Raw genomic sequence first — 10,314 nt, forward strand, 5'->3', positions numbered from 1 at the left:
TTACCCAGCAGGGAAAAGGATGTATTTGTTCTTAATGCTCTCGCAAACACACACTCAATTCAACATTCATTTTGTAAAAAAAGGATCCAAATCTCTTGAAACTAATTGTAAAGTTTGAAAACACTCCTACATTTTACCTCATTATCTTAAAGGGGCCCCACCACAAGCAGGGCTGCCCCATTGGTGCCTTCTGACCCCGACTGGCATCAAGGACGGAGAGCAGGACCCAACACTGCCCTGGCGTGACCCTCCCCTCCCCCTCCAGGAGAACTCCAGAACCAGGGCACTCCTCCAAGAGGAGTAACCACTAGGTTTTAAAGGTATGGCTTGTCCCCCTCCACAGTCCCCTTCCCAGAAGTGGAGTTCACCATAGCTGACCAGGCACTTGTCTTACAACTTGACAAAGTCTAGGACACAACAATAGAGACTAGGCCTTGAGATTATAAAACAAACAACAAACAGAGCTAGAACTAGCTTGATAGAAATGTGAGATGTCTCCAGCTCCAAGTAAACAGACTGATATTATTCCCATGTGAAAACTTAAAAATAATTTCTGAAGCTAGTATGGTCTTGGCTCTCAAGGTACTTTCCTTTTAAAGACTCTCTTCCACACACATCATATAACCCAGGGCCTGGGCACCACCACTTGATGAAGGCAGGTAGCAACACCAGCATACTGAGCACCCGGTAGGGGCTGGGCAGTCCAGTGGGTTCTTTAAATTTATTATTTTGCTAGTCCTTCTAAAAGCTTTATGAGATGAGGATACATTATCCCAGGTTAGATGAAGAAACAAGCACAAAGCATCAAAATAATTTGCCCATGGTCATAAGACTGGGAAAAAACAATTAGGATTCAAACGCACAATAAGCAACTAAGTCAGCAGTGTACTCTGAGGACTTGGCTGCCACAGCCACCGTGTCCTAACTCTACAAAAGTAGAAAAGGTGTAGAGAAAAAAGTTATCCTGGCAGTAAAACTCCAGTTTGCACTGTTTTTTAAGAGTTCTTTTTAGACATGCATTTCATACACTTTTGATAATTGCAGTGGTAGGAAATTTTCACTCTATTAATTAAAATAGGATTGAAGTATTACTTTACATTTGGAAAAATAAAAAGTTGCAGTAAGACACAAGAGGTTTCCAACTGGTGGCATTTATTTAAAATGAAATAGATACAAATTCTACTGTAGTATCTAATTATTTTGTAAGCCAGTCTAAGTAACACTTTCTGAGGATAATTCAAGTTAAATCTTTCAAATGCTACATTCAAGATCACGTAACTGTATATGGATTAGAGTTAATTCATAAATCTTAGACATGGAAATAAATAACATATGTAAAGCATAGTTTCTCTGCACTGGCTCCATAATCACACTTCTTTATTTTAAGTGTAAACAAAAATATCTCTATTTCATGATTACAGTTGATCAGTATGATCCTGTTGACAGTATCTGACATTTCTAAATCATCTAATGCGGTAAAGCAGTATCATGAGAGCAAAAACATAAATAAGTTTAAATAAATAAAAACATCTCAGTCATATGTCCCCCCCAAAAAAACTTTAGGCAGTTCTTGTTTATTCATTTCCCTCTGATCTGGGGCACATGGACTTTTCCTTGCACTCTGCCTTGTCAATCAGCCCTACATCCCAGTTTCCTTTGAGAGCCTTCCCATTTCACCGCATTGAAAGAACAATGACATTGAGAGGAGGCCATGTCTTTGAAGGCACAGATGAAAGGATGGGGCGCAGAGTGTGGGGAGAACAGAGAAACAGAACGGCAGGACCATCACTGGCCAACCTATCTTGTGCCGTAGGACAAATAATTTCATACTCTCACTTCCTCGTTACAAGATAGAACATCTGTTTTTCAGGTTTAAAGTGTAAAGAACGAAGAGTATCTGCATTTCTGCTAGGGAAACAAGTTTCTTCTGAATGTATACCTAAGTGATTAGACTAAAATTGTTCAAAGTAACTACCCATTATTACATGTTATTGCCTAGCACTGGGCTTTTTGTCTCTCCTGTCTTCACCGCGGTCTTTCAGTGATATACTGTTTTATGCATTTAACAAGGTCTAGTACAGGGAGTTAAAAGATGAAGGTATCCCTCTATCCCTGTTAAATAAATAAAATGTCCATTTTTCTTTGTTAAAATTTGTAAAACGATAACCTCACCACTGGATTGGTATGAATGAAATGAGAGTGTGAAAAGCATTTTTGTGAACTCTAATATACAAATAAAAAGTTAAGAAGATGATGAGCCAGCACAGTGATTTTCAGCCTTTTTCATCTCATGGCATACAAACTAATAACTAAAATTCTGCAACACACCAAAAATATATTTTTGGCCTACCTGACAGAAAATAGATAAAATGTTGATTCATTCACATCTGAAGGCTATTATAATGTTGGCTGTTGTCATTTCTTTTTATCTGACAGTCTCAGGGAAAAGAGGTCAGTGCCCCTGACTAAATAGTCAGGTATTCCATGTTTTAAAAACTCTTGTGGCACACTGGTTGAAAATTGCTGACCCATAGTATTTATTATGGATCAGATAATCTTGTGGGCACTTTCCATGTATTTTCTCATTTACTCCTCATAACAAGCCTACAAAACAGGCAATATGATTATCTTAATTCCATTGTACAGATGAGGAAACAGGCACAGAGAGGTTAAATTACTTGTTCAGTGTGAATAGCTAGAGATGAAGACAGATTTAAATACATTTATTTATCTCTATCTTCTCTGCCAAGTTTTCCAAATTACTTTTAAGTAGACGCAAATCTGAGCCATACTGAAATGTAATTACTGCCTGGATCTCTTTCTATTGAACTGCTATGTAATGGTGATTATAAGGATCATGATAATCAATAAAAGCCATAATTTCTGTATGCTAGAAACTGTGCGATATACTTTATTATATTACAAAATTTGATTTGCTGACCTGCCATAGACCAATCAGTCCTTCAGAGCTCTTCATGTAGTGAGATCTGGAAATAGTGGTATATTCAGGAGACCCTTTGCCTACCAGCCAGGGAGTTCTGTAATGGATTTCCCCATCCTCCCCACCCTAGGAGGATGGTTCTCTACGTGTGGTCTGTGTGCCAGGCTCACTGCCCTGGGTCCTGACTGTCATGCATGTTCCCCACCAAATATGAGTCCTAGTGCTGAATGCTGTCAGGATATTGGACATTAAATCTTCTTTTGGAAATAATATCTTCACTTCCTTTCATGAATGACCTTGCCCGACCAGACAGTCATTTTTTAACATTAAAAAAAAATCAAGATGCCTTTTTTTTTTCTTTTTTGCTAGTTGGAAGGTGTTTACATGACACAATAAGCCATTTGGAAACTCACTGTATAAAATTCAAAGCCTGTGCAGAACACTGAAAGCAGTTTAGCTGATTCACTATTCCACATGCTTGGAACTCTATTAGGGCCCTTCTCTACTCATTGTGCATTCAAGAGAATTGAGAAGGGGTTACCAACTGGGGAAGAGCTTCGGCATATGAAAATAAGGAATACAAAATAAGGGCATAGTTTATTTTTGCTTCACTTTCTACAGTCACTATTTACTGTGGCCACTTTATAGGTTTAATCATTGAAAGAACAGATAAGCCTTTTTTTGCTCATGGATACTACTGCTGATAGTACAAAGGGTGATTCATAGCAAATATTAATGTGTAGTCAAAGGGATTATATGGAAAAATATTTTATCTGTGCTTTCTCAGAATGGGGTAAGGGAGGAAGCACAGCAGTAAATGCGATCAATTATGGCAGAATGATGACAGAATCTGTTAATAGTCTGAAGGAATATTGTCAAATCAAGCTGCTACTCGGAGGAAATATGGAAAATCCATTAGACTGTCAACAAGCACATATTGTAATAGAGGTGATTTTTACAAGTACAGCACCCTTCTGAACAGGCAGTTACACAACAGGATCTAGGTTTCATCCCTGCTGCCAGAAGATTCAACGTGACTTGACTTTCACCAGCTTCATTTTTGCAAACAAAATCACTGGCATCCCAGTGGTTGTGGAAATGATTAAGTAGGTAGAAATAACACAAATGCATGTAGTACATCACATTTTAGAAAATACTGAAAATCTAAAGCGTTCAAATAATATTCAGTGAGGTAGGAAGTGGTACAGTGATGAACACAGGTCTTTCCTAAAAGTTTTTCTATTTATAATGGGTATTTTAAATATTTTCAAATATAATTGATCCTTGTCCATCTCCTTAGAGCACCATACACCTGCCAAATGTTGGTTGCAACTATGTCAGTATGACAACTGATTCACAAGTAAGATGACTCATTTGCTTCTGAGTGACCACAAAAAACAAAGAACATCATGGCCAAGTGAGCTTGTCAGAGCACCAGTGGGCCCTTTTATAAGTAATTTTCTATATTCATTTGCTACTGAACACTTTCAGGCCAAATATAGGTCATATTATTTACAAAACACCATTGAAGAAGAAATAGTCTATTATTTTCTGTCTTATTTCAGTTTAGTTTAATTTTAAATCATGAAAACAAAAGCCTGACAAATATTCCATCAATATAAACAAGTGTGGTTTGATGTAGCAATTGCACTTCTAAGTGTTTATCCAGAGGAAACCCTTGCATATGTGCAAAAGGGAACATTTATTAGTTCAAGAATGTTCACAGTATCATTGGTTCCAAATGCTCATAAATCAGAAAGTAGGTGAATAGATTGTGTTATCTTCACTCAATGGAATATTCAGCAATTAAGACAAATGAACTACAGTGATAGCAATATGAATTACAATAAAAAGTAAATCTGTCAACCCCAAAGATTACATATAGCATGAAACCCTTCTTACAGAATCAAAAATAACAGAAATATATACTTTCGTGATGGCATGTAGATAGGATGTACTATCTAAAAAGGAAATTTATGAAATAATGAAATAAGATTCAGATGATGCTAACTTAGTTAGCAGAAAGCAGGGGACAGGTTAGTTCAAGTAAACCATGGAGTGAGATATAGGCTATTGTCAAGGACTTCCTAGATTTTGTTTTAGATTTGTGAGTGCTTATTCTATTTAAAAAAATAACTAATAAAAAAAGTGAGGGAAGGGAGGGAGAGAGGCAGGCAGGGAGGGGCCACTAGCAGACCTAAAAGCAGTCATAGTCACTCTGACTCTATGTTGCCCTGAATAATCCAAGTCAGTGAAGGGTTTGTTTGGACATACAAGGAGATAAAACTAAGTTCCACCAGAATCTCAGGTAGGAACTAACTGGGGATATACAAATATATCCTTCAGTTAATATAAAATAAATGCAAAGTTTGCTGTGAAACAGTTTTATAAAGCAAATCTAATTCCTTTACAACTTCTGTTTTGAATGATAGGATGGTTTACATGATATTTATGGAGGAGAAATATTAATCCTAATGCAACAACATAATATTTGATAAGAAATTTTGTTACATTTAAAGTCCTTTAACTTTCGGATAAAACACTCATAAGTATTCCTTAAATACTAAAGATATTCAAAAAAGAAGACACCTAAATGTGAAAATATAGGATACATTAGAAAGTACATAGATGGAAACATCTCAGACATGCACACACAGCCTTTGAATATTTTAGCAAGTTTAACAAACATCTAAAAAGACCTTACTTTCTCTGTGTTACCTCCATCATTTTTAATTACAGACTACTTCCCAGACACCATAACTGATCCTTTTTGTCATAGTGTCTCTGGACAACAGGAAACATCATATAAAAATAAATGTACTCAGCACTAACCTAGCACTGGAAAGTAAAATCCTCGTATATGTTGAGAAAGTTTTTGTTTCTTCTTTTGTTTTGTTTGCAACCCTCTGGTGTTAAGTGCTAGCTGATTGATCTGTTTATTCAGTGGATTACTACTGGCTACCTGGGCCTCTGCAAGCAACTAAAATGTTGTTTGTTTATCATATCGAGGTGCTAGTGATTGCTTGGTATTAGCTACATGCCTGAATGTATCTCATTTCTTAAGTTGGCCTAGATTCTGGAGTTGGTCCTAACCTCAAATGACAAGATGAAAATACAAGATCACTAAATTCCTTGAATTAACTTTGCAACCCCAGTTCAACATTTATTGTGTGATAAATATGTAAGGACCATTCCCTATATTACTCAAAATGTACACAGAGTGGTTATCAAAATCAAGACATTCTCACACAACTTTACCTTTGTCCAGTACTTACTCCTCCACCTCAGATATACATACCCCAGTCCTTGAGTCTTTAAGCACCCACATGAGGGTCACCTTCTCTATGAACTGGCCCCCCATTAGGGTGGATCACTTCCTGACCTGTGTCCTCACTGAGCCTGTACTGAGCTTCATCACAGTGTGCACATGTGTATGTCTCCCTGACAAAGACCATGGCAGGTACCTTACACCACCAGCTCACCTCGGGATGTGTGCTGCGAGTCACCTCCCGCATCCTACGCCCACTGGCTGAGAATTCCTAGAGAAGCCCATGGGAAGGCCTCACTGTCCCATTACATATTCACTGTTATTAATTTCCACATAACTGCACACTGAACAGTATTTCTCATTATCATCTTTGCAAAAACTCTCTCAAACTACCTTTTCTTTCCTCATACCTCTGACCTCTCCTCATTGGCTCCGACTATTAGCAGATAACCTTGTCCAATACTTTACACAGAAATGGAAATTCTCTTAAATTCCAGCTACCAAGGAATTTTAAAAAATGGGAATTCTCTTAAATTCCTGCTACCAAGCATAAACCGGTGCATCATCTATAACCATCTTCTCATATTTACCAACTTGATAATAATAAGGATATGGCTGTCTCCTCCTATGAAAGGTGACACAGCTACCTACATTTTCCATCACATTCTCTATTTTGAACCTGGCCCGTATCTACTTTATCTTAAACTTTTTCTCCAATATTTTTACTCCAATATAATGAGGGAGTTCCTTTTAAAGGCAGTGTTTCAAAGGTCTTTGAAAGCCTGTCCAAAACAACCACCATCATGCTTTCCAATAACACCAAGTCTCTCCTTCCCAGTATATTTCCACTGATAGCTGCACTGAAGTCCTCTGAATCTCTCAGGAAACCAATTTGGGAGTTAGCGTTACCACAGTAAATTTACTCCAGAAGTTTCCATAATTTATTGGATTGATTTTCTACTTTAACTCAAGGGATCTTATGCCATTTTTACTTCATCATAGGCCGCCCTAATGTATAAGTTTCTGTCAATCAACTGAGGAAGCAATTAAAATTCCTGACTGGCTTTAGCTATAGAATATAGTCCATAAGGGCTGACAGGAAGGGGCACAAGGCAAATTGGCTCCCCTTACAAGGTACTTACTTCTCGAGGGTCCCTGAGGCAAGATTTTAAAAGTGAAAACAAAGGCAGGGGGAGAGATTCTGTTTTGCTGGCAAGAAGTCCATGAAGTTTGGGTGTTTAGGGTTCTCCCAAACACTTTCTTTTTGATTCTGGTGTCCTACTTGTTTCTATTCAACAAGCTGTTACTAAGAAATCTGACAAAGATGTGAATTCAACCTAATCTGAAGTTCAGCAACCCAAAGCATCAGACAGTAAGTTTTATTCTGGCTGTGCCAATCCTGTTGTAAGAATAAATATGTACTTTTGACACAGACACAGAAAGTCCCCAGTTTGTTACTATGCATTGAACCAAGAATTAAAAATTTAGGCCTCACCATTTTCTGTTGCTTAGCCCTCCGTTACAGCTAGAAGCAGCAGTCTTCCTCCTCTCCCTTGTAATCCTTAGTCCTTCCCACTCCTTCTACCTCCACAGCTGTTGAATACGTTTTTTTCACACTCTTGTTTTCACTGGCCATTTCATTTTAGAGTATGACTTAAGTAGCCATTTCACACACTCTGCCATTAAGCGCCCAAATTCCCAGTTCTGTACTAACTAGATGGTCAGTGCCTTCCAAGCAGCTTAAATAACACATTCACTGACTCCCATGTCCTTGAGGGCTTGTTGACTTTCCTGGGGACAAATACCATCTTGGTCAGGATGCTAAACTGCAAATATTAGAAAATATTCTGAAATTTAAGTAGAGAACTTATTTTAAAGAGGGATATTATGGAGTTCTTATACATGAGGGAAAGGCCAGAGGGCAGGAGTGGGAAGTTGCCCATTCAGGAGCAACGGAACCGCACCACGGGGACCACTCTGGAAAAGCTGCCTTGGCAATGCCACTTGGAATGGAGGGCCCTTAGGACCTGATCCTGATGTTCCACTCCCTCAGCCCCTCCACCCTCCAAGAAGAACCAGAATCTCCATCATATGTGTGCAGAGTGTGAATTCCATCTTTCACAGTCACCTCTTCACAATGCTAATTTCCTAATGCCAATCTCAAGTGGATTCAAATGACGAGAAATCAAAGTCACATGCCTGCATCTAAAACTGCAAGAGGTTCTGGAATATAAATATTCTGTCCTCTGAATTGGGAAGAAAGATAAATAATGTGAGAAATTACCAAAATATTGGGAAAATATTGGGCTGCCACAAGTGATGAATATCTACGCCATGGGCCATATGTTAAGATTACCTAAAAGACTCATCAGTCCTGTGGTAGACATTACTAGCACTCACAAAAAGTATTCTGGATTTCTTCTTCCTAGATAATAATTGGAAACTACACTTAGCCCCCTCTAGAAGTCAGCAGAGTTCACATAATTTACCTTGGTTGATGGAATGTAAATCACGTGACAAGGCTCACTTCAGACAGAACAATTTTGAGCTAATATACCTTCTACATACTCTCTTGCCCTGCCATGGGCTACACAGAAGCCCCCCGTGGGTACAGCAGCATCATAGCTAAAGGTTTCAATCAGCCCGGGGGTCCAAGTGAATAATCTGGGTGGAAATAAAGAAAAGAAAAGCTCCCTTCTTGACCTTGCAAAGGACAGTTCAAATTCTCTGAAACTGTGCTGTGACTTCATGTAGGCCACTCTGACTGACAGAAGCCCAGACCTCTCTTCTCACTGTACCTTTCATACTGTACACACCTAACAGCTTGTCATGACACAGTGCTTCCACACTGGTGCTTCAGATACAACATGTCCGAAACAAAAAACATGTGTGTGAACTTTTCCATCAACTATTTTTCCTCCGGTATTTTCTGCCTCAATAAATCTCTCCAAGAACCACTGGTTCGCTCTACCTAAAAACAGATCTTTCCCGCTTCTTCCTGTTTCCTGTTACTCACATGCTGCCTATTTCCAAATGCCACGGTTTTCACTTCCTCCATGGAGGAACAATTAATAAAACAGCCTCATATCTATTTCCCCACCTTTATCACTACCTTTCAATCCAGCCACCATGCTACAGTTGGCATGGTTCTTTTGCTTGTTTGTTTTTAAATTTAAATATAGACTTTAAACCTCTGTTAAAATGTATCAAAGGCTTCTCATTTCTCCTAGTGAAAAGTTGAGATTCCTGACAGAACTTTAGGTTCTACACGGACTAACTAGCCTTGAGCTCATTGTATCTTCCCTTTCTTCTCCAGAAGTGTTGACTGATATTTAGTTCTCGAGACAGGCTATCCTTTATCCCACCTCAGAGCTTATGCTCCTGCTGTTATATCCTCCCTCTGAAGCCACTTCTCCAACTACCCAATATGTCCACGACCACCACCACCACCTCTGTCTGGCTACATCTAGTCACTCACAAGTAACCATTCATCCTTCATCTCTCTCAGCATTATTGCCTCAGGAAACATGCCTTCATTCCTCCATCCTCCAGACCAGTTACATTCTCCCAAAGTAGCTCATACTTAATGTTCACCCTTGCCCTCCTTTTGTTATAACAAAAGGACTTGTCTTCTCAAAATAGCTTTTTATGTGCCAGGATGAAGAAAACATTGCCCTGTTTACCATTGTTTCTTCAGTGCCTAGCACAACACATGTCACTGATAGTACATTTTTGAATGAGGGTTTGAAGTCAAGTCAGTGAATGAATGACAGCTGAAATATGCTTTTTCTCCCTTCCCATACTTGCAGGTTTTTAGTTGTTCTGCCTAAGTCTATGTCTGGCTTTTTTTTAACTTGGTAGATTTAAAAATTACCGTGTTGTTTATAATTTAGATCATGTCATCTGCCCATCTGTTCTTCATTTTGTTTCATTTGTCCTACACATAAACAGCTTATTGCTTGCATGGAATCATTTTAGTTTCAATCTTCCTAATTGTTCAGAAACCAGGGGTTGGTTTGTTTATTTCTCCTGCCTCATGCTGGCACACAATTTTGACACTTTTTTGGACTCAAGTATTTGCAGAAACTAGTAAATATCCTCCATA

This window comes from Phyllostomus discolor, chromosome 4, assembly GCF_004126475.2.
Source record: "Phyllostomus discolor isolate MPI-MPIP mPhyDis1 chromosome 4, mPhyDis1.pri.v3, whole genome shotgun sequence".
Lineage (NCBI taxonomy): Eukaryota > Metazoa > Chordata > Mammalia > Chiroptera > Phyllostomidae > Phyllostomus > Phyllostomus discolor.